This window comes from Heptranchias perlo, chromosome 31 (assembly GCF_035084215.1).
Source record: "Heptranchias perlo isolate sHepPer1 chromosome 31, sHepPer1.hap1, whole genome shotgun sequence".
Taxonomy (NCBI): domain Eukaryota; kingdom Metazoa; phylum Chordata; class Chondrichthyes; order Hexanchiformes; family Hexanchidae; genus Heptranchias; species Heptranchias perlo.
The window spans coordinates 15,105,046-15,126,950 of record NC_090355.1 but is presented as its reverse complement, the minus strand read 5'-3'; the positions used below and the strand labels follow the sequence as shown (position 1 = coordinate 15,126,950).

Genomic DNA, 21,905 nt, shown 5'->3' with positions numbered 1-21,905 from the left:
TGGCTCAGGTAGTTAGTCAATCAAGTAGTGGGCCTGCCCCCCCGAATGTCCATAGCCCTTTATTACTTTGGCACGTAGGCCTGGGAAAGTGCTTTTCCCTAAGAAACTGTCTTTATTATCAGTAAGTCTGTAGCTAGTCCCAAGGCTATGTGGTCATTTATTCCTGTTAGTCAGCTACCTCTCTATCTAAGGGAGGACAGCTATCAGCATGAGAAAACTCAAAGTAATTACACAATTGTGCTTCTATGTGTTTTCGTGAGAAACTTTATTATGTGAGTTTAAGTGAATGAGCTGGTCAGTTAATATGGTCAAATATCCCTTCATGCATTTCTACATTCGTGAGTTATGTGTATTAGAGAGAGTTAATATGGTCAAGTATCCCTTTATGCATTTCCACAGTTGCTAAGTGATGGCACACAGTACAAGATGGGGCATGAATAGTTCATGAGAGGGAAGTATCACACCAAGATGCAAGATGTTAGTGGAAGAGTGAAGGACTACCTTAGAGGATATTGTAGTCTAATCTCATTGCATTAGTTGCTCTTTATGATAATTAGATCTTAACCATTTCTTAAATATAGCAAATCAACCCAGATACCCCACCCCACCCTATTCCGTGCAGATGCTGAACTTAGGTTCCCATTAGCAGTTCCTGATAAAACACATGCAACAGATGCCCAATATTGGCCAGATAAAGGCCAGGAGCTGCTATTGAGGGAAGTTGAAGGAAGACAAGGTCATTCATGTGCTGTTGCCCAAACCCGTCCCCATTTTAAAGGCCTGGGAGCAGGGCACCTGCCCACTCTCCAACAGGCAGTAGCAGAGATTGACATTTCTCTGCCTGTTTGTGGATTTGGGCTGGAATTTCTCTTAAATGGGATTCCACAATCTAAGACAATTACTGTATTCTTGCACTTCACTATTACACATACCACACTTGCACATTACAGAAATCACTCAGAGTTAACTCATGGGCCTAAATTTTAACCCCACAAACGGGTGGGTTGGGGGTGGGCGGGAAGGTAAAAATTGTAAAAAAAACTAAAACCCGACCCCAACTCACCTCCAAGCCGTCCACTTCCAGTTTTAACGGAGGCGGGTCGAGGCGCAGGCAACCAACCTGCTGCTCGGAGGCATGTCGGTCAGTGAAAACCTTTAAGGAAGCTGCGGGCCTCCATTTTGACAGGTTTTTTATTTTTAACTCCCGGGGGTCGGGAATCCTGGGCCTTCTACTTCACGCCACGTAAGAGGGGGCGAGCAGGACCGGCTCAGCAGGTAAGTGCCTTTATTGCCCAGTTTGTGGGCCTGGAGGAGCAGGAGTGCTTCCCCAGGTTCAACAAGCCTACCTGCCGCAATCCCACACACTCGATCGACTAACCCCCCCACCATGATCACCGACCCCTCTCCACGATCACCGACTCCCCCCCCACAATCACCAACCCCCCCCCGATCACCGACCCCCCCCAACGATCTCTGACAACCCCACCATCTCCGACCGCCCCACGATCTCCAACCACCCCCCCAGTGACCCCTGACTCCGATGACCAAACCCCTGATGACCTTTCACCGAACCCCCATTGACCTCCAACTGCGACCCCCCCACCTCCATGACCGACCCCCTGTCAATCTTGGCTGGCCTGTCAGGCGGGAAACCGACAAACAAAAAATTAAAAGATGTCCTTACGTCAAAATCATAAGGACATCTGGGAAACCCGTACTTCCAGATTTCACATCAGGAATTCCCCCCAATGCCATCCTCTTCCTGGGTCCGGGTTAATAATTTAGCCCATAGTTTCTCTTTTCTGGTGTGCTTCTAAATGATAAACAGCAACTGATGTACATTCAAAAAGCTAATTTCTGTACCAAGGGTGGAATCAGTGTTTCTTTTATTTCCTTATTGTAATTAATGGCGTTAAACATGCACAACTAATAAGAACAAAATTGTTTCAAAAATTAGTATCAAGTGAGAAACTTGTTTTGATATTAAATATTACAGCAAACTTCTATCAAGAAGCAGAGCTATCTTGGAACAATTCCACTAAAAACCACAGGGAGTAAAACCACGTACAGCAAATATCTCAATCCCACCACTTCTCTTTTTTTGGTGAGTTTTTTTGCCCATTGTCACCTACCCACCCAATACTCCAAATGCATTGACTTCTGCTCGGGGAAGATTCCACAGACAGTGGCAGCCCTCCAGTTCCTCACCAAAGTGGCAATTCTTCCTGTGAGCCTGGACAGTGAGTGTTCACAAGGATGTGAAAGGGGAAGGAAGAGCACAGTTCTGTCAGTTCTGTGCTTGCCGACTGTCCGGACAGACACACTGCTTATTGACTGGAAGCTTTGCTGATTTTTCTACTTCTTAACCTGGGGCACTGAAACTGCCCCAGCTGAAGTATATTAAATTAGCAAAAATTAAGAATCCAACCCAGAAACTTCTGGTCTGTATTGTCCAGTTATACTTTGCCTTTACCATCTGATCAATCAAATTTAGCAATTTTTAAAAAACCTTACATTATCAAAAGAAGTAACCAATGCCAATAGTGACTGAGCCACTGCATTACAAGAAGAATCAAGGTTGTAAATGCTCACAAAATGCAATCTGAATTGTGAGCCATTACCTTTGGGAGAAAAGTAGTGGGAAGGGAGAAGCAGAACAACATTTTTAGTTAAAGTACATCTCTGATAAGAGGCGGCGAGATAGGTTTTCATCAGGTATAAAAGAGATCTAAATGATTTAAAACTGGTGCTTATCCCACCTGAAGGAAGCGCAAATTACAATTCTCTGGTGTAAGCTAATTTGACTAATTATTCACAACTCTTTATGCAAACTCCGATGGATCTAGAGAAGACAGTACATGATGGGAGAGAACAGTGTGTACATGAAAGTTAAAGGGATGGGGTCAATTAAAGGGGCGTGTCACAATGGGGGAGAACATTTCAGTAAGCTTTTGAAATGCCTTAAAAGACTTCTCAACCTGTTAATAACATTTGCCAAAACTGAAGGGCAAGAGCTTAAGAAGAGTCAGATAAAAGTGAAGGGAAATGGAACCCTAGGTGCAGGCATGAGGCTGAAGACAAGCAACGAAACAGCCCAACTTCCCATGTGGCTGCTATTTGAGGTGGTCCTGCATGACATGCTTGCGAAGAGGGTTGCCTTCTGTGCCACTGCAAGGTACCATCCCCTTGGGTCAGCATTGCAGCACGCCAGCAAAGGAGGTGCAGCCAAGTTTCAGGCCACAGCTGACTGTTACTGTGCCAACCCTGCGTGCAAGGTTGTAAACAGATCATACAGCTGTGCTTCTACCTCTTGACTGACCCAGACCCTGAGAAGACAGGTTCCCGCATCATTCCAAGGTATGTGCGTCAAGGACTGTAGAAATGGTTGGCGGTATTTCGGAATTGTAGCCAATCAAGCAACATTGGCGCTTGATCACCCTGGCATGCTTTCTTTCATGTCGTACCATGTAAAGTATTACATGCTGTGAACAACCTTCCAGCATAATGGTTATTCAGACGATCACTTCTCATAGTGATACGGACATACCAACATAAAAAAGTGATGGGCAGGAAAAGACCAGCTGGTCCATTAAGCCTGCCCCACACCGTGTTGACCAGAGCATTGTGACTAAACACCCTCCCTACCTCTCCTCCCATGCCCCCCCCCCCCCCCCCCGCCATTCCATCGTGCATGTAATCTCCTGGGAGGGGAATAAAAACAGAGAAAAAACCCAGGGCCATAAAGGGAAAAAAATACACTGGAAAATTTCTCTCTGACACCCTCCTCCCCCACCCCCTCCCCTCAGGCGAACGAAACCAGTCTAGGAGATCACATGGATAATGTGATGCATCTGGGTCTGCTGCCACAGCTTTCTTTGGGACGAGGAATCTCCACCAGCACAACCTCTGCCAAAGTTAGGTGCAGATGTGAGGGCACAGAGCACCATCGACAAGTACTTGCCTTCTGAACAAATCAACTCAAAGGATCCCTGTTGTTAAAGCTATTGGTGCCAGTAAAAGGAGCCAAGGGCAAAAAATAAATAATTAATAACAACTGGCACATAGGCTCATGAAAGTCCAAGTACTGGAATAAAACAAAAATTAACAAGAAGAGCCCAGAAAAAAGGTCTAACAACACTTACCTTTAAAATCAATGGGCCTTTCAAACGTCTTCCCACCTGAAGGTCCAGCCCCAAGCATTGCTCCATGGGGGTGTGTACACTGATAGATCAAGTGTAACAGATTCGGACGTGACACCAAGTGGTAATCAATGTCTCATTTATTAATAGTCAAATCAAACATGTAAAAGTACTCAATATTATAAGAGTAATAATTCAGAGATTGAAACAATATTACCCCATTTGATCTCTGGGCAGAGTTCATAATTAAGTTGGCAGCATGGTCATTTTAAGTTTTCTGACAGCTGGGTAATCTTCTGATAGCTCGGTAATCTTCTAGGAAATCGTTTCTGGATCCTCTGCCCTGAGCTCAAAAGACATTGGGTTTTTCTGCCCCAGCTGGTAGGAACCTCACACCATATACGGAGTTGTTATTCATAAGACTCTTATAGATTAACAAAGTTGCTTTTCAAAGAATTCATGATGGTCAGCTTGTTTTAAAATTACTCATCTAAGCACAAGACCAGCTTGTTTTAAAATTACTCATCTAAGCACAAGACCCTTTGCAAGGTTGTTTTTCAAGGTGGCCAGTTTGTTTGACCGCACTCATCTAGCTAGCACATCATGGTCTTGGTCTTACCGCTATCTTTGGATTATTGTTCCGTTTTTGGGGTCATTGTCCCTCTTTTACCACATACCTGCCTTGCCTCAAAATGAGCAAACAAAGGTCAGTCACTCGTCAAAGGTTAACAGTTTACAATTCAGCAAAATAAGCCGCACACTTGGCAAAATACGCAGCTCAGCCTGCAGAGCAGCATGGTTAGTAGCATTAGGAAAATCATGTCAATTTGTCCCTATTTCCAATATTCTTACAGGAGCCTGCACATCTCCCTTTGGCTGAACCTCTGCATCATAATAGTAGTTTAATTGATGTAATATAAAATAACCTAGGGAAGGTTGCATTCTTCCTATAATCAGGACAATATGGCTAAATCATGCACTTCATCACAAGGTATTTAAAGAATGAAACACCCAGAAAATACAAACGGTGATGAAAATAGATATTTGTATGTCACTGTGACGCTATACATGCTGATCAAGATTATACTTCTGTCTATTTGTATGTATATGCCTTGTATGCCACTTCAAAGAGATTTGTCTGATATTCAGTTCCACTGTTTACTTCGCAAGTATTGCAGACGACAAGTATTATCTGTATTGATCATGCCCCGGAGGGGGAGGGGTGAGAAGTGACTGTTGTCACCCATTGTGGTCGGCTTGTTTCTTTATTTCTAAAGGTGTGAGAAATTGAATTAGAAAAACCTGTCAGGCAATCTTTGAGCCTTTTGAACAGATTGAAAGTTAACTTGTTATCTTTTGTTCTTCCTTTGCCATAGCTTGAACTGCAAAGGGTCGATAAAACTCTTTTCAATAGTTGATAAGGGAAGGTTTTTATTTATGATTAAATGTTCTATTTACTTCTCAAACCAATAAGGTTCTTACACGTTGATGACGGTGTTCAAGTTTATTAAACATACAGTCCATGCAATAGTACTTAACTTGCACTTAACAGATAGTACTTAGGTAGTGGACACCTGCGCCATAGCCATTATCAGCTGCAGGTTGTCTGGCTCAGTCTCTCGTGACTGATGTGGAGATGCCGGTGATGGACTGGGGTTGACAATTGTAAACAATTTTACAACACCAAGTTATAGTCCAGCAATTTTATTTTAAATTCACAAGCTTTCGGAGACTTCCTCCTTCCTCAGGTAAACGTGACTGAAGCAGACGTCTGTGCTCAGAAAGCTTTGTTCTTTCAAAAGCAGGACATGTGAGCTCCAGGTTCCTGGGCTCAACAGGTGAAAACCTGATTGAATCAAGCTGGTCCTTTGAACAGGAAATGACTGCTTCTCCTTTGCCATGACCAACTGCTTTGTGTATCACCCAGTGCCCCATCCTCTCACTCATTATTTAATTCTGCTGGGGTGGCTGGACCTGAGCTGGTGTTTGTGAAGGCAAGGGCGAGAGACCTTGGATGCTGTAAGATGCTAGCCATGTCTGACCCAGTAGACAACAGGCAAGAAAAATATTAGTTACAAAGCTATTATTATGACAATCCTTGAAGTGTAATTTACAGCAAAGTGAGTCTCTTATCATTGTGCTACAATGTATGCTTTGGTGGCAGTGAGTGAGTCAGTCAGTGAGTAAAGTGAGAATGAAAAGTTTTTGAAGGAGAGTACCTGCCCTGAACTGAGGGAGACTTTCAGCTTCACAATCCTCAATGCTGTTTCAGACAATCATCTGGAGGCTGGTTTCCTCAAAATTGGCCTGATGTTGGAAGGCCTTCCTCCCATTCAGGTTTGTTCACTCCTGTTATGTGCAGTCTTCTACGAAAAGAGAAATAGAAGTGAAAAGTTGCAATTGTCAGGAGGACATACAGTCATGCCCAAGTCTCATAGTTTGTTTGTTTGGTCAGACGCATGTGGAAACCCATCACCATGTTTGAAAGTCTTCAAACCACAAGGTATTGAGCAATCTACTGCTGTAGAATTTATGGTTGCCCAGTACAGAGTGCACACTTTCTCCCCACAGGGGCACATCCCCCTTACTAAAACCAGAGAACTCAAGTGCAAGTTGGCAGGGCCAAGGTTTATGGACTCCAAGTGTGTTGGATGCTGTTCAAGTTAAACCAGCTGAAACCACACAGTTGCCAGTAAAAAAAAAACTTGCTCACTTCCCACTGTTTGTCCAGCTAAGATCACCCTGCCCATTAGGGTATTGGGTTGCAGAATTATCTGGATCTGAGTGAAAAGAATCTCAGTCCCAAGAAAACCCAATCCTGTCTCCACTCCAAGATCAGACTTGTATACTTCCAGCAACAGTGATCAGGAGCAGGAACCCATGCTGATTTTCCCCTCCCGAAACTAGGGTCTGCTGGGGCCAACCACCACCATGGCAAAGATCAATCAGCCAGTTCAGCACAGGTTGAACCTGAGATCAATCTGATCTGCTCAGCTCCTCACTTGATAAATTCCCTGAGCTGTCAGGAGGGGGCCAATCTTCTGGAATTTTGATTCTACTTGTGTAAATGAAAAATTAGGTTTACTGGAAACAATGTCTTGGTGTCTGGGTGTATATGAGGAATTAATAGTTTCTGTGCTTATTAGATTGAGAAATCCAGGAGCTATTTATATGCTGAAGGCACTCTTAATGAATGGAAGTTGCCACTTTGGTGCCATGTTTAGTGATAATGGCCACTCATTAAAATGTGATTGGGATGAGAATGCTTAAAGTTCCTTTAAGATAATTAGGATGTCATAGAGCCATATACCTGAGTGGACAGATGTACAGCCATTTTGGCTCTATAAATAATCTAGGCTCTGTACCCCACCTATTTTCTGTTTGGATGGTAAGGACGTAAGAAAATTTACTTCCAGTGGTGTTCAGGTATTTAGTGTCTCAATAAAAGCGCCGTATTAATGAAGTGTTGTTCGTCTCAGAATACAGTATAGACCAGAACCTTTAAACTAAAACCACCACCAGGACTATCCTTCTGTTGATGGTATTATACTCCTGCATATATGGACATCTTGTGAGTCTGCCATACTGTGAGACTCAGAGCAGTGTTTTAATATTCTGTAGTTACTCCACTCAGTCACAGAGTGGTGCTATTATATCAGAAACATTATACCAATGTCTTTCGAGCGTTACCAAGAAGTAGGCATTCTGGAAAGGCATCAGCCTCTTGTACGAGGCATGATCCTCAGACGCCAAAAGCCTTTGATTTTTTTTTAGTTGTATTACCTAAATATATCTTATACTTTATACATCTAGATTTAAAAGTATTCCCTGGGTAACTATTCAGCTGTGGCAGGATTTCAGAGTGCCTGTCATGTCCTCTGACCTCAGTGATCCATGAAACACCGCTTTCTGTTCTGAACTCTGAAGCCTACTGTTACCTCTTGGTTGACTTGTTTCCTAACTAAGGTTATGCTTTTTGTTTCAGACAATGCAAATCTTGTGACCCTTTATCCTGAGGGTGTAATATACATTGGTCTGTTCATAAAACAATCGTTTGCTTTTTGTCCAACACCTCCACTGACATAAAGCTGCTAAAGAATATTTTAAATCGTGTTAGCCAAGCTTTAAAACAATTAGAGTAATTTAGTGTATCTGTGTTAAACATATTGGAAACACTTGTGTGGTGGAATTTTGGTTCTGACTTACAGTAATAGCTAATTCAAAATAATAGGCTAGGTTATTAAAAACAGAACAAGAATATATATATTAAAAAAATCACACAGTATCAGTGCATGTGATACTAGCAAGCAGTTTGAAAACCGAAGTCTAGGCCAAATTTGAACTGAGAAATATGGATTTAAGGCCAGTTTTAAGATCATATGACATTAGGTCTATTTTTGTTTTGCCATGATATAACATGAGCTCAGTAATCAAGTCTAAAAGAAAGATTTGTATTTATATAGTGCCTTGCACATTCTCAGGACATTCCAAGGTGTGTCACAGCCAATTAATTACATTTGAAGTGTAGTTACTGTTGTTATGTAAGCAAACACAGCAGCCAAAAATGCTCACAGCAAGGTCCCACAGACACCAGTGAGATAGTGACCAATTAATCTGTTTTGGTGGTATTGGTTGAAGGATGAATGTTGGCTTGGACATTGTGAGAATGCCGTACCTTCTTTTAGTATAGTGCCATGGGATCTGTTTTGTCCACATGAACAGATAGACAGGTCCTCAGCCTAACATACGGCACTGAATCTACTTGTATAGTTGTGCATTTATATGCCATCTTTCATGTTGAAAGTTCTCCAAGTTCTTTACAAGATCACAAGATAATTAGGGATGTGGACAGCCATTTTGCCCATCTTATTTCATCCATCTTGAGAGATCCTCATGTCCTCCATTGTAGCATCCAATTGTTTCTTAAATGATTGTGCCTCCACTACTCTATCTGGAAGAAGTTTAATCTATGAGTTGATTACTCTTTGCATGAAGAAGAATTTCATGATACTAGACCTAAAATTATCTTTTACCAGTTTTAACCCGTATCCACTAGTTCTGCTTCCACTGTTCAATTTGAAGTAATATTCCGGGTTAACTTTTTGTCTACCTTTGACAATCTGTAAGATCACCTCTCAGTCACCTCCTTTCTTGGCTAAAAAGCCCAAGTTTCTCCAGTCTTTCCTTATAACTCAGACTCCTGACACCAGGGATCAGCTTTGTGGCTCTGCTTTGCACTGCCTCCAATGCTTGAATGCCTCTCTTGTATTTACTTCAAGCACAGCAAGTGATTATGAAGGCTGGACACCATACATGTAGTCTGTAAGAATTTGCTGGATGATATTGCCAAGTCTTTTGTATGAGATTAATATTTCATTGTTGATAAGTAATATATTAAAAAGTCTTGTGTCTAACCTGCAACAAACACAATTCAGATGGCACACTTCCGAGTGCCAAAAATATCTCACATAAAAGAGCAAGAAAGGCAGTCATTTCAAGTTTTTTTTTGCCTGGAAGTTCAAATGTACAATCCACACATGCCCCAGTCTGTGATTGCGAGGACTGCCAGAGTTCAGCTAGATCCCACAATATCCACCATTATACACTTCGAGCAGGGGTCAATGGATAGCGATCAGGAGTGGGAACCCTGGCTGATATTCCTATCCCAGAGGTGCTGAAGCCAGCTGTCGCGCCAGTACTGTTGCCTGGGCTAAGATCAGCTAGCTCAATACAGATCAGGGATTAAACTTGGAACTTTCCTGGTCTGTGGAGCTCAGTTATGTAGGGAAACCTGATTTCTAGTGATTCATGAACCTGAACAATAGTCAGTCAGAGAAAATCACACGTACATGGGGTTTTGTTAATCAAAAGTGATTATTTAATGATGTTATAATTCACAGAAGCATGAAGCAAATCAAGCAATACATACAACTTTAAAATGGCAAAGATTTCAGCATCAAGGCAGTTAGAGTGATCAGCTCTTTGTGGCACTTGCGGTCTTCTTCTTTTGGTTGGATGTCCTTCCTGCAAAGCTTTTTCAAGTTCCTCTGACTGCAGTGCCAGTTCTGTCGCAATGTCTTCTTTTTATGTTGTTTTTGCCCATTGGGGCACAGGCAAATTAGGTCATTTTTGTCCACGCGCCCCCCTGTTGCTTGGCTTCATTCATTACCAGGACTCTATGATGGACAGTTACCTCAGTTAAAACCAGGTGCAATTATTTCAGGCAATTGGAATGTGTGGGCCCATCTTTTCTCTGTGCAGTCGCTCTCGTGACCTCTCCCATGTGTCTCCAATATGTCCTGTGGTATCTGTCTCCCTTTTCTTTCTTCTCAGTTGTTATGCAAACCAAAGACCTGTTCAAACTTTCTGGAAGCTCCTCCAATTTCTGCACTGCAGTTTTCAATTGATACTTGTTCAAATGTAACGTTAAAAGGGGCACAGTTAACCCTTTCCTTCAAATGTAACACTGTTCAAAGGGTTTTAACCCCACAGTTATTCACTAGATAAGCTCGCTGATCCATTGGGGGATCGATTACAATCATTTCTGAACACCTCCAGACAATGTTCAACTGAAACAAATATATCTGGAAGCAATAGTGACTAGACTTCAAAAGTACTTCATTAGATGGAAAGTGCTTTGGGATCTCCTCAGTTTGTGAAAGTCACTATATAAATACAAGTTGTTCTTCTTCTCTGATCAACTTTTGTTTAAGGGTTATTGCAGTGTACTAACAATATGAAAATCCTGTTTGTTCAGTTGAGTGAGGATCCTGCCAGGAATGTCACCTGTGCAGGCGTGTCTGTTCCTGTGTTGTGCAATCTGATTTTAAATCTAATATATCTTAAACCTGTTGACCAGCACAGGTGTGATGACACGTTTTAGCCACATGCACAAATTTTAGTCGAAAACACCTTACATACACACACAATACAGGTAAATGTACTTTAAATGTGTATATTTACTGAACAAACATCGAGTACCATTCAGCAATCGAGGTGGTAAAGCACTCACAATGATCAAAAAACATATGCTCTACTTTTCATCTTATCATTTCATCAACAAAGGCACAAAGGTTAAAATAAACATGCATACACCCTGCGAATGAGCATTGAGATCACATGCCCAGTGACAGTGTCTATTCCTTGTTTTCTATTTACTGATCAAAAATGCAATTCATGTGACAACACTGTCCTAAACAAAGCTGTTTTTAAAATACATTTCCTTCATTTTTTTAAATGGAAAACCCCTGAAAGTAGAAAATCTGAAATAAGAACAGAAAATGTTGGAAAGACACAGAAGATCAATCAGGATCACAAAGAGAGAGAAAAAATAGGTTGACATTTTAGGTGGAGCCATTTCAGCAGAACTGGTACTGTCTTGCACAACATTAATTTTACTAAAACAAAAGCGAAATACTGCGGATGCTGGAAATCTGAAATAAAACCAGAAAATGCTGGTAATACTCAGCAGGTCAGGCAGCATCTGTAGAGAGAGAAAAAGAGTTGAAACAATTTGAAATGTTAACTCTGTTTCTTTCTCCACAGATGCTACCTGATTTGCTGAGTATTTCCAGCCTTTTCTGTTTTTATTTCAGATTTCCAGCATCTGCAGCATTTTGGCTTTTGACAGAGTTGCTTGCCCTGTTCACACAGATCCCTGTGGAGGTTGCTGCGCTGTTTAGCTGTCTCACTGACAGCCACTTGCGGTGCGAAAGCTCATAGAAAGTCTACGGGCAAGGGCAAGTCTAACGAACTGCTGGTGGCGTTTGTTTGCAGCTCACAGCTAAATCTGGCCCAGTTCCTCCCTCCGCTGTTTTTAACCAAGAGTTTCATCCATTTAAAATAAATGGGTTAATGCCTCTGTTAAAATAGAATTAGTTAACATTATGTTTTGCATTTGTACAAGAATATCAGTGACGGCTGTTTCCATGGTTTCAATTTTTTGCAGCGATGAGAAAATGCGGAGGAAGTAAAGGCCTAGAGTGACATCATCAGGGGAGCCGCTGCTTAATCTACACGGCAACTTGGTTCTGATTTAAAATTAAAACTTCAATGTCATTTTAATGACCCAATGAGTGGTATAATCCGAATTCTGCATGAGGAGTCAAAAGGCACAATCTGTAAAGCCCTCCCGCCACCACTTCTCCTTCGTGGCACTGACTTTCTCTTTTTAGTACAGTTGGGATCAAAATCACACTCCATGTGTCTTCATCACCTTCCTCTGACAGGAAATTCTGGAAATACACAGCAGGTTAATATCTGTGGAGAAAAGACAAGTTACATTGTTTTGAGTGTGTACCCTTCTTCAGACTCCATTTTACAGTCTAACAAGTAAGTCCTAGTTTCATTCTGGGTCACAAGACTCTTACAGCAGACTGAACTCTTCCTCCTTTAATTGGCATGGCTGTCCCTCTGTATCGATTATTTAGGTGTGCTGCAGAGACCAGCCTCAGCCACCCATTCCTTAACTGCATTGCTTCTGAATCCTTCAGATGCCTGTACTGTAATTGTGGGGTTTCACACCGAGCCTTTGGAATCAAGGATTGCACAATTGTTACTGGCAATACTGATTCCCCAATTCCATAATATCGAAGGAATTCTGAAGCTTAAAGGCACACTCTGGCACTGCTATTCCAAAAACCATGTCAGTTAAACACCATCACAATCCGATTTAAGGGAACAAGCTGGTGATGCATCGTATTAGCCATTTTAAGGGGCATGATTCAAGTATACCAATGACAATCCTAATGATAGTTACAAGCGTGGATTTCAGGAGGGGGAATGAATTCCGGCTCCAACCTGCCGACTTCTGCGTTCGACCCAGACGCATCTGGGTGTGCGCGTTTTGGAACCCGGAAGTCCCGTCGGCAATTAAAGCCGGCAGGACGATATTTAAACCATCAATCAGGACACTTGAACTTGTTGAAGTGGTTAATCTTTTGTGAATTGAGGCAGGGAGAGGATTTTAACCCTATCTCAGCGTGTTTTCCATGGCCTCTGAAACACGCCATGGAAACGGAGGTGAGTTGCAGCTGGCAGCCATTTGGACCTTTAAATCACTATTTCACAGATGGGGATAAAAGGTGAGTTTTTGCAGCAGGGCAATCAGTTCTCTCAGACAAACCTTTGGCTGGGAGTTCTCAGTGTTTAGACTCAGATTTCTTTCTTCGCAGTCAGAATTCTTGTGTTTACACATATTTACCTACTTTTTGGACCCCCTCAAACTGACAACATCAGAATGGGGGGCACAATGATTGTATTCATCTGAGGAGGAGGCACATCAGCATCGGCGTGCAGTTCCGGGACTTGCAGCCATGCAAGACATAGGTGCATCATAAGGACCTAAAGAAGCGCAGAGAGGGAACGGAGGGAATGGTGGGCCCGATGTCACAGGAAGCACTACCCTTGTGAGAGAGTCTACAGGCAGAGACTGAGCTTCCTGGACCTCTCTGAGGAGCAGTGTCCACGGAGGCTCAGAGTGAGTCACCAGGTGCAACAGACATCTGCATGCTCCTTCTTGCAGAGCTGCTCCCGGCTGAGCCTAGTGGCAACGCATTGCCCGTTGCAGTTAAAGTCACCACTGGCCTCAATTTCTTCACCTCTGGATCCTTCCAGGGCGCCACCGGTGACACTGCCAGGGTCTCTCAGTCATCTGCACACGAGTGCATAAGGCAGGTCATGGATGGATTGTTTTGCAAGGCATCCCACAGCATCAACTTCCCCATCGAAGACATCAACCAGACTGAGAGGGCAGTGGGTTTCCACTCTCTGGCTGGCTTCCCATGGGTACAGGGCACAATTGATTGCACACGTGTAGCAATCCGAGCATCTCCACATGAACCAGGACTGTTCATCAACCGAAAAGGATATCATTCCATCAACATGCAGCTCGTTTGCGACCACCGGAAGAGATTTCTGCAGGTGTGTGCCAGATTCCCTGGCAGCTGCCATGATTCCTTCATTTTGCACGAATCCAACATCCCAGCCCTCGTCCATGCACTTAAAGGCTAGCTCCTTGGAGACAAGAGATGCCCCCTGAAAACGTGGCTCATGACACCTCTGAGAAACCCCACTAGCGAGGCACAGCATCAGTACAACGACAGTCACATCACCACCAGTCTGTCAATGAACAAGCCATAGGACTGCTCAAGATGAGGTTTCGGTGCCTGGATCAATCTGGGGGGATCCCTTCAGTACGCACCATCGAGAGTGGGTAGAATTATAGTCGTCTGTTGCATCCTGCACAACATCGCTCAACAGAGAGGGTCACTGGTGCACGAGGCCCCATGCCCTTATGAAGCATCCACATCGGCCATCAACACTGAAGAGGAGAAGGAGGAGGATGACGGGCAACCCATCAGCAGAGCGGCAGCTCACCTGGCTGCTCGTGATACCAGGGAGTCACTCATATTTGATAGATTCTCATAAGGAGATCTGCAAAGTGAAGTTCTCAGACCACCTGGAACGAACAACATCAACACCAACCTCCCCCCACCCGCCAAACCCCGCCCTGCACAAAACATTCCTACTACCAAACATACACCCAATGTTAATGCACCCACTGAGTGTCATCAAGACTCGCCGTTCATGATGAAGCACGTGAAAGGGCGCTATCACCAAAAGGACTGAAGAATGGGCAAGACGTGGAAGTGGTGGTGAGAATTGTAAGATTTAATGTGCATTTAACAAAAACCAAATATAAATGAAAAACATGACAGTCTGTCAGATACCCTTGTGCATACCCTTCGTGACTACAAAACCTTAGTCTTTCTCTTCCTACCACTTCTACGTGGTGCATCCCCTGTGGCTGCAGCAGAGGTAGTGGCAGGTTGCTCATGTCCATGGCCGGACTGCTTGAATGCTTTCGGCCTATGCCCTCTGGGTTTTGTAGCCCGTGAGGGCCCCACCAAAGACTGCTCCACCTGCACCTGTGCAGGGGCAGACTCGGCCATCTGGAGAGGAGGCAGCATTGCAGGTACTGGTTGAGAGGGAGGCAACAGGTGAGACATGGGAGCGCTTTTGAGTGGAATCCCCGCTTCCATGTCCCCTTTCACCACCATCCCCCTCCTGGGCCAGGGCCACATCACTCCTACCACCCCGCTGGACAACAGCTTGCAGGATATGTGTGATGCCTTGTAAGGCCAGTGCTAACGTATCTTTCTGCCTGTTTAAGGCAGCAGAATGTAGTTCATCCAGAGTCTGCACGACCGTTGTCAGAGCCTGAATGGACTCGTTTGTGAGTCATGCTTGAAGCTCAATGGAGGCTGGAGGCTGACATTCTCTCCATTGCAGACATTCCCACACTTACCTGTCCCAATTTCACTAATGCTGGAGGTGGACTCCTCCATCCTATCCGCTATTGTGGAGAGTGTGCATGGCACCTGTTCCAGTATCTCACAAAGGTGCCCCTGCCACCAGTGTCTGCTCGTGCTCACTTGTGTGTGATGACTCACCAGGTGACAACCCAACTAACTGACTTATCGGGAGCAAAGTGTTAATTGTGATAAAATGACACGAGCCCCGATTTTAACTCAGCGGGAAACCGTCCAACGGTCCGCAGTGTGGCCTGGAACACATCTGCATGAGCCCCCATCTGTCTTCCGCCTGAACCCAGCGGGAAGCGCTAGCTAGCCAAAGGCCGCTGCCTGGAACCTGAAAGAATGGTCCCCAGCAGTCAGGTAAGTGCTTAGGAAAGGGATCAGGGGAGGCTCCAGATTTCCTTGTGGGGCTCAGAGGAGCAATTGACTTTTCTGGGCCTTTCCTCGCCCCAGATCCGCTTGCCACCAAGTGTTACTGGCAGGTTCGGCACTGGGCTGGAATGCTGTGACTTTAAGTTAAAATGGCATTCGGGTCCTAACTGCATCCTCGGGCCCTGACTTTAATATACTCATGAGGCGCCTTGGCCTCCTCTGAAAAGAACACAGTTAAAACGGTGGCGGGTGGGACGTGTCGGGAATGCAATGGTAAGTACCCTACCGCCAATTTAACCACCCATCCGCCCCGTTTCCTTCAGGCGGACAGGGTCAAAATTGGGGCTTATGGTTTCTCCCTGTGCAAAAAAAGGTTTGTTAAACACTTCATGCACTCAATGCCTTCTGGATGAACAGAAATTCCAGGAATGCAAAACAGCCTGTAATATTTGTATATGTTTTGTTCGAAGCTCTGTTGTGAAACTTGCTTTGCACTGTGAGCATGATTTTATCGTGACGGCGGGATGTCAATGGGGAGCGGTCAATGAGTGCATGGAAACCCGGAAAAAAATGTCCTACCTTCCTCCACACAATCGCAACTTAATTGAAGGCCCTTAATGTGGCTTCCAGGTTTGGCGCCCCCACAATGTGCAGCAGGCGTTCTGCACACCTGAATGATGTGCTGTCAGCTGGAATATTTAAAGGGCCATTGCATGAATGGCTTTTGTGGGAGAGAGAAGTAATCTATTAAAATGGAGCAACAAAGGACCGAGCCGGAGCCAAGGTTCAGTGACTCCTCATTTGAGGTGCTACTGGCCGGGGTGAGGAGGAGGAGGAGGGACACGCTCTACCTGGCGGACAGGAGGAAGCGCCCTGCCTCTGCCACCAAGAAGGCCTGGCTCAAGGTGGCAGAGGAAGTGACCAGCAGTGGCACCATCTCTCACAGTTGGGTCCAGTGTAGTCCCAGAGAACCGAGTACAACTCAACTGCTAAGCAATTGCTTCGGGGGGTTCTGCTCTTTTTGAAGGGCCGGACGGCCTTTGTCAGCTCGTCCAAAGTCAGCGGCCGATCCATGCTCTCCTGCTCGCTGTCCTTTAAGACCTCTGTGATGGAGGATAGGAAGGACTGGGAGACCGTGCTGTCTGTGGGCTCATGTCATATAGTCCGGCATAAATGGACTTGCTGATCCTCGGTATGTCAGCCTGCGAATACGTCACCGAGCCGTCTTCCTCCTTCAGGCTGCTGAACACAGAGGTCTCTCTGTGCAGCTTCTGGAAGAAGAAGCGTGAGCACTTCTTGCCCTGCTCCACAAAGTGGACACTGCGGAAGATGATCTTTGAGGCCTCGGAGGTGAAGATCGAGGCTTGCTGACCCTTCACCTCTTGGAGTTCCTCCCCGACATCGACCCCCATCGACTGCAGCTGGAGCAAATCCTGCATGCTTTTCTGGAGCTGGGACAATTCCCTCTGTCTCTCTCTTGCCTTCTGAACACCCTTGAGAATGAAGGACCTCTTGATGTTGGCCTTGATCGCTTCCCACCAGTGCACCGTGGAGTCAAAAAGGGGTTTCACAATTCTCCAACCTGTGTAATCCCTCCATAATTCCACGATGTTCTCCGGGGTCAACAGTCTCACGTTCAGCTTCCATATACCACGCCCGCCTTCTGGTCTTCCTGCGTTTGACAGTCGGGCAGTAAAAGGCAGTGGTCAGAGAAGAACACTGGTGGATCTGACCTGGAGCGTTGGGGACACAAATAGAAAATCTATCCTGGAACGGATGGACCCGTCTAGCCTGGACCAGGTGTATCTCTGAGGCGCTCCGTCTTCAGGGTTGCTGAAGACGTTGCGAAGCTTTGCGTCTTTCACCGCTTCCATCAGGAGTTTGGACATGGTGACCAGTATTGCGTCGGTCCTGCTGGATCGTCCAGCCGCATCGATGATGCAGTTGAAATCTCCTGCGAGAACCACCAGCCTGGAGGCCACCAGCAGCATCGGGAGATGCTGGAAGACCTCCAGCCACTCGCTCCTGAGGGTCAGGGCGTACACATTGATCAGTCGGAGCGGGGCGTACCTATACAGAATGTTCGCTACAAGCAGGCGGCCCCCCACCACCTCCTTAACCTCGGTGAATTGGCCTCACTGCAACAGGATTCCCAGGTCTGAGGAACAACTATCGTTGCCTCCTGACCAGATTGACTGCCTCTGGGTCCACATGCGTGACCACTGCCGGTAGTTGCTGAGGTGCGGGATCCCACACTCTTGCAAGAACAGCAGGCCCCTTTTGACCCTGGACAGGTAGTCCAGGGTCGCAGCACATTGCATTGTCGATTTAATACCAGACACTTTTATTTATGCAATTTTTAAAGCCATTTTAAAAATACAAAAAGGACAAACATTAAGGTCCAACAATTGCATCTGTCTGGGTTCTACATTACCCTCCATTTCTAGCCCTTGGTCCAGATTTCGCATTTGCATGGTGTGCACGAACTGCTGGATAGTCCTCAGGCTGAGGAACGAGGCCTGTCCTCTGGGGGAGTGTCAGCGCTCGGGAGTCATTGGCGGGGTCTCGTGGGGTGATGTTCCCATGAGATCCACGACCAGGTCCGGCTCCTTGGCCCAAGGTCACTCTCTGTGACCGTCATGCTGCTCCCGGTGTCCCGGAGTTGGGGAACCTCGCTCTCCGTGCCGCTGCTCCCGGTGTCCCGGAGTTGGGGAACCTCGCTCTCCGTGTCGCTTCTCCCGGTGTCCCGGAGTTGGAGAACCTCGCTCTCCATGTCGCTTCTCCCGGTGTCCCGGAGTTGGGGAACCTCGCTCTCCGTGTCGCTTCTCCCGGTGTCCCGGAGTTGGAGAACTTCGCTCTCCATGTCGCTTCTCCCGGTGTCCCGGAGTTGGAGAACCTCGCTCTCCGTGTCGCTTCTCCCGGTGTCCCAGAGTTGGGGAACCTCGCTCTCCGTGTCGCTTCTCCCGGTGTCCCGGAGTTGGAGAACCTCGCTCTCCATGTCGCTTCTCCCGGTGTCCCAGAGTTGGGGAACCTCGCTCTCCGTGTCGTTTCTCTTGGTTGCCCAGAGTTGGGAGACTTCACTCTCTGCGTCACTTCTCCCGGTATCGCGGAATTGGGGGACCTCGGACTCAGATTTGGGATGTGTTGGGCGCGTGGCTGCCCCGGAGCTGTGTGTTAGTGCCCCCCAAATTCCAGGAGCTGGAGCGTGCTGTCTGTGTCACTGGTTACTGTCGCGTTTTGCCTCTTCCTTTGAGGATAGCTGGGAATCTTACCTTTTCCCTTTTCGTCAGCGGAGGAGTAGCCGCTGTTGTCTGTTTGGGACTCGAAGAACCTCTTGCTGTTGGTCCCACCTTTGGCGTTAGTTCCTCGGATCCTAATGGGTTTCTTTTTCTTTCCATGTGTGGTCCATCCTTCTTCCGCTGCTGGTTCACTTTCCATCGGCTCTGCATTCTCAGGGTGAGTCTCGGGGTTAAGTATTGGGGTTTGGTTGGTTTCTTCGATGCTCTCTTCCTGCTTTTTGTCCTCCTTCTGATCGTTGGCTCTTTCACAGAGGTCGACGGCTCGGGAGGGGGGTGGGCTAACCTCCTTTGGGGCAACCACCACTGCTGCTCTCTTCTCCTGCATCACCTCACCTCCCACTGCCTGTGTGTTGCTGTGTCTGCGGTTTGGGCAGGTCCTGTACAGGGGACCAGTCTCATAGGAACATAGGAACAGGAGTAGGCCATTCAGCCCCTCGTGCCTGCTCCGCCATTTGATAAGATCATGGCTGATCTGTGATCTATCTCCATATACCCGCCTTTGGCCCATATCCCTTAATACCTTTGACTGCCAAAAAGCTATCTATCTTAGATTTAAATTTAGAAATTGAGCTAGTATCAATTGCCGTTTGTGGAAGAGAGTTCCAAACTTCTACCACCCTTTGTGTGTAGAAATGTTTTCTAATCTCGCTCCTGAAAGGTCTGGCTCTAATTTTTAGACTGTGCTCCCTACTCCTAAAATCCCCAACCAGCGGAAATAGGTTCTCTCTATAAACCCTATCCGTTCCCCTTAATATCTTATAAACTTCGATCAGATCACCCCTTAACCTTCGAAACTTCAGAGAATACAACCCCAATTTGAGTAATCTCTCCTCGTAACTTAACCCTTGAAGTCCGGGTAACATTCTAGTAAACCTATGCTGCACTCCCTCCAAAGCCAATATGTCCTTCCGAAGGTGCGGTGCCCAGTACTCCAGATGCGGTCTAACCAGGGTTTTGTATAGCTGCAGCATAACTTCTGCCCCCTTGTACTCTAGTCCTCTCGATATAAAGGCCAGCATTCCATTAGCCTTATTGATTATTTTCTGCACCTGTTCATGACACTTCAATGATCTATGTACCTGAACCCCTAGGTCCCGTTGGACATCCATTGTTTTTAACTTTTTACCATTTAGAAAGTACCCTGTTCTCTCCTTTTTTGATCCAAAGTGGATGACTTCACATTTGCCTACATTGAATTCCATTTGCCACAGTTTTGCCCATTCACCTAATCTATCAATATCACTTTGTAATTTTATGTTTTCATCTACACTGCTTACAATGCCACCAATCTTTGTGTCATCGGCAAACTTAGATATGAGACTTTCTATGCCTTCATCTAAGTCGTTAATAAATATTGTGAATAATTGAGGCCCCAAGACAGACTCCACTAGTCACATCCTGCCAATGTGAGTACCCACCCATTATCCCTACTCTCTGTCGCCTTTCGCTCAGCCAACTTCCTAACCAAGTCCATACTTTTCCCTCGATTCCATGGGCTTCTATCTTAGGTATCAGTCTCTTATGTGGGACCTTATCAAATCTCCACACAGGTTGCAGCACTTGGCCTCCTGACAGTCCAGTGTCTGGTGGCCCTTCTTCCTGCAGTTCCCGCAGATCACCGCCTTGCAGGAGGCTGCCTCATGCCCGGGTTTGTTGCAGGAGCAACACACTTTGGGCTAACCCTCGTACACCACATACCCACGACGCATCCCAATCGCGAAGCTTGAGGGGAGGTGAGCAATGTTTCCCTCATCAACCACCCTCAGCGTCCCCTTGATGCTCCTCTTGCTCATCCAGATCTCGAACATGTCCGCGATATCAATGCTCCAATCCACTCCATCCACGTACCTCTTGAGGAACATCAGTGCATCAATGGCGGGCACATGCGGGTTGAACATCTGGACCGTCAGCGCCCATTCCTTCTCCTGCAGGAGCGCGAAGAGGGGCTCCGCAGTGAGAAGCGACAATGGCGCTTCCTTCCCCTTCTCTTTAAAGGCCTGGAGCATCTTTAGGCATCCTGCGACATCCCTGAAGATCACGTCGAAGTATCCGCTCCTCGGGAAGTCCTGCAGACAGAAGATGCCCGCGACCTTGAATCCACAGAAGAATGAAGCCATTTAGTTGCCACGGCGAGGTTCCTTCACCCGTCCTTGCGGTCAGCCTGACGGTGTTTCGCACCCCGTACCCAGGTGGGTAGCTCCAGTCGCCATGACTGCTGCAAAAAAAATAATTTTCACCCGACTGGAAAAAGGGGTTAAACCGGTCTCCAGCCAGCTTAGGATCCACTTCTATGTCAGCAAAGCTTAAACTGGTTATAGCTGATTCTACCTGTTCGTCCTGTGCCCCAACCTTTGTGATCATAGAAACACCAGGTAAGTATCCTCCCCAGATGTTACTGAATAAAGCAACTGAATCTGTAAAATAGTTAACTTTCCAAGTGTACGATAATAACATAAAGAAGTCTGCAGACCTCACATTGTCATCATTCTTGCTCGATTCCTTCACTTCTGTTTCTCTCTCTCTGATATATTTACTCGCTAATGGAAGACCCATTTAACACTTAATGTAAGTTTTTGCTCAAGAAAATGTTTGCCTCCAGTTCTGTCTTTCTCTCTGCTTAACTGCTGCTTCTCCACAGGCACCAGCTTGGCCAGAGCACGTTAATGCTGGGCTGCAAAGTTGAAAATTACTATCTGTGCCCAGCACGAATAATGGCTTCTTGAGTGAAAGTAATGCCTTTTGACTTTGTCTGGTTGTTTTTCAAATACATTATAGCA

At 45.8% G+C, this 21,905-nt stretch overlaps 1 protein-coding gene across 2 annotated transcripts in view; it reads left to right on the top strand.

Annotated features, from left to right (window-relative positions):
• Positions 1-21,905, top strand: part of LOC137300509 (glutamine synthetase-like) — a 37,553-nt gene that overhangs the window by 912 nt on the left and 14,736 nt on the right. The window contains exon 2 of one of the 2 annotated variants that reach the window (XM_067969610.1): positions 12,088-12,470. The exons of the other annotated variant lie outside the window; for it this stretch is intronic. The gene's annotated coding sequence lies outside the window, so the exon portion shown is untranslated. The remainder of the gene's footprint in view (positions 1-12,087; positions 12,471-21,905) is intronic. 2 annotated transcript variants of the gene reach the window in all.